Raw genomic sequence first — 3578 nt, forward strand, 5'->3', positions numbered from 1 at the left:
GTTTGCCAACGTTTTTTTAGCCGTTCGGGCTAAACGAAACTAAATCTTAATCTTGAATGAATATAATGCGTTTAATCAGCCAAATGTGCTTTATTCTTCCATCTGGAGGTTTTGTTTGGTTTATTGAACGCAGCTTTAATGTCCGTTAATCACAAATATATGTTTTATTCTGACTTTTTATTTTTGGTCACTTCTTTGAAGAAAATGTCAACCTTTAGTATAATGTGTCATAAAATCAGACTTTTTTTTTCTGAGTCAAAGTTTTGTTTTTGGTTTTTATTGATCAGATTTGGGTTTGGTGTTTTTATTCCTGTTGATCTTTTTTCTTTTTATCATGTGAATGGTTTGATCTTCTCCCACTGATTCAGGGTGATAACCGAAATATTAAAGTCCAGCTATATTTACTGTTTTTACTGAAAATTTAATCCATTTTATTGGACTATTCCTGTGTTTTTTTTTTGGGGGGGGGGGGGGTTGTTTCTCACTGTAACCAGACATAAAAGTGAAGGAGTTGCACTTTAAAAATAAAGAAAAAAGCAAACAGGATTGATGATTATCTTTGAGCTGTAAATATGTTCAGCACAAACTGATGCTTCATTACGACGATGATTAATGGAAAGGATTCAGTGGTTAATAAAGCGCTAGCATTCATCCATCTGAGTCTGTCGCCTCCTTTATGTTTTATTTCTTCTCTTGTTATTTTTAATGTTAAAACTCTAAAGAATCAGTTTGTTTTTTCGCCTCTATTTTCTCATATTAGACAAAACCAGGTATTTGAGGGATTTTATGTCAGACCTAAACAGAGTAACATTGTTTAAATACTACACACTACTAGACACATCTGCAATCAACAACAATTATTGAAGATTTCCAGAGGACTTCACCATTGAAATTCACCAGAGCAAGGGTGTAACTTTGCGATAAAAGTTGGTGGGGGCTCTAAAGGTGGGGGCTGATGGACCTACAGCTACTCAACCCAAACGCTTTCAATAGGGTTTATATTTTCCAAAAATGAGCTCAAACATCTATTTATTGAATGTTTTCCTAATGTTGAGAGAGAACCACAGTACTCTGATATTTATAGTTCTAGACAGATGCCTGCCTGTTTTAGTGCATTATTTTATAAAGGGCTCAAAAACAATGTATAAAAAATAAGGAATAACAGCCGATATCGATGCTAACATCAATATATCCTGCATCCCTAGAATGGACACAACTTCACTTCCATCCATCCATCCATGCATGCATCAGTGATCATTCTCCTTTACAAGCAGCAAAATCTAATTTAGAAATGTGTCCCATGTGTCATTAACATCAAAGTGTGTTTATTGAACCTTATATTTCAAAAATCATTTATACACTGATTTGTATAATGTATGTATGTATTATTATTTTAAGTCTGTGTCCTGTGAGTCTGGCTGTCTTTGGGTTGCTGCACAGCTATTTCTGAGTCTCGTTTGAACTACAAAAGACAAAAAGATATGTTGAATGTTATTAAAGTATTGCATATTTTTTCTTGTAAACTTGTAGACATATTTTATTGCATGTTGCATATCCCAGTAAATCTGTTTCACCTTTAAATCAGCAGCTGTCCCTAATTGTGTCTCTGCTCTGCTTAAAATCAGATTTATGAACCTGTCTACCAATATAATGATGCCAGAGAAAATCATTTTCAGGATCTCTAGAAGCTCTGCAGTTCTCTGTTCAATCAGAAAACAACAGATCTGTGTTCATTTTAATCTGTAATGGTCCTGAGAAGCCCAGCTTTTTTAACTCGTATAAATGTTCAATCTGTTGCCTTTTTTTAGCTGAAAAAGGTCTGTATGTGTAACTAACGGATTTTTATCGGATATCGGAGTAGCTGCCAGTTAAAATTCGCTGAGTGCTGCTGCGAATTTATGTTAAAACAGCTTGCCATAATAGGTCAGACGAAACTGACTATGTTAAAACGGCTTGCCATATACGGTATCTCTTCTCATCCTCGTAGCGTCTCTGTCCGCAGAGAATAGCGACCCCAAAGCGACAGATCCCATGATGTTTCACCGAGAGGAAGGACTGGAGAGCAGCGGGACAGAGAGGGAAAAAAACACGGACTGAAAACTCTATTAACTATGGAAGAAAAACAGTCTCATTGGAATCTGCCTTTTTTTTAACACCGAATTTTAAACACTGATTTTTTTTTTTTTTTTTTTTTTTTAGAGATTGAATTCCTTGCACTCAATTTTTATCTGGTAAAAATTCAGCTGCAAAAAATTCAGTGTTTAAAATTCGGTGTTAACAAAGGCAGACTGTTTTTCTTCCATAGGATTGTGAATATGAGCAGACTTTACCTGCTGCTCTATAATTCTCTGTCTGCTCTCTTGAGACAACTTTGCTTCCTCTGGTCCATGTTGAGATAAACACCATGTCACCAAACAGCACAGTGGCTACCTGTAGTAAAATTTATTTTTAATTTTCCCAAATAAGTGATGATCATTTTAAACCCATCTGGAAATGATTGCAGGTTGCATTTAAAAGCCTTTTATCTCAGTTTGGTTATGATGCTTGAGACCTACATCAAAATGAATAAAATATAAAAAGCGAGATGCTTTAAAATGCATTTTTAAAATGAAAAACAACGTTTTTATTAAAAGTGTGCCCAGCACTGCTGTTAACAGGATTTCACCTTCAGAGCCTCTTCAGCCACTTTTCCAGGAGGGAAAATAAACGTTTGTATTTACCGGTATTTATAAAAATGCGCCATCTAGCGGCCATGAATGGTTTAACCAACCAGCAGCCAACCAGCTTCACTCTGCAGCAGATCTGCTTCTGGCTCCCCGCAGCATCACAGCCGCCCGTGTGCGTGAACACCGCCAATCCCCGCACACCTCCAGGACATGCAGCGGATTCCCCGCCGAACATCCCGGGAGGTCTGATCGGATCCCTGCAGCAGACATGCCCGGCCTCCTCCTCCTGCTCCTCATCGGTGGGTCTCCGCTTCATTTATTCATCCATTCATCTTCATTCTGCTTCCTTTGGGCAAAAACAGCTGCGGCCAGGGAAAGATGGAGGCGATATTTGCCAGAGAAACGCAGAAATGATGCAGAATCATTTTGAAACCTGACATCAGATTGATTTAAAATGCAGGTAAACATGAAAGCATTGATGCTGCAGCAGCTTGTAAAGCAGGGTGTAGCCTGCAGTCTGCATGCAGAGGGTTCTGATTAAACGGCTCCAGAACACAGACAGACACTGCAGTATCTGACTAACAGCTCAGCTCCAAGTTTGAACTGTTGCTTTAAAGACAGCTCTGCAGCATCACACACACAAAGGATTGTTATTATTATTTATTATTATCTTCCATAATGTCTCAAATATGTCAGAGAGAAAAAAATCCCCAGATGCAGCTTGATTTGTTTTATAATATAAACCAAACCTTCCTATCTTGATAGATTTGAATAGAATTTAATTTCTGAGACACGTTTGGAGGATTTGGACCTTCACTGGTTTATTCTGCTGCTGCAGACGAATAATCAAGATGATTTCTGGTCACGCTTGGGATTAAAGTTGCTGTGGAGGTGAAAAAATTCAGTTTATTT

This window comes from Cyprinodon variegatus, unplaced genomic scaffold (assembly GCF_000732505.1).
Source record: "Cyprinodon variegatus isolate N-32 unplaced genomic scaffold, C_variegatus-1.0 Scaffold1138, whole genome shotgun sequence".
NCBI lineage: Eukaryota > Metazoa > Chordata > Actinopteri > Cyprinodontiformes > Cyprinodontidae > Cyprinodon > Cyprinodon variegatus.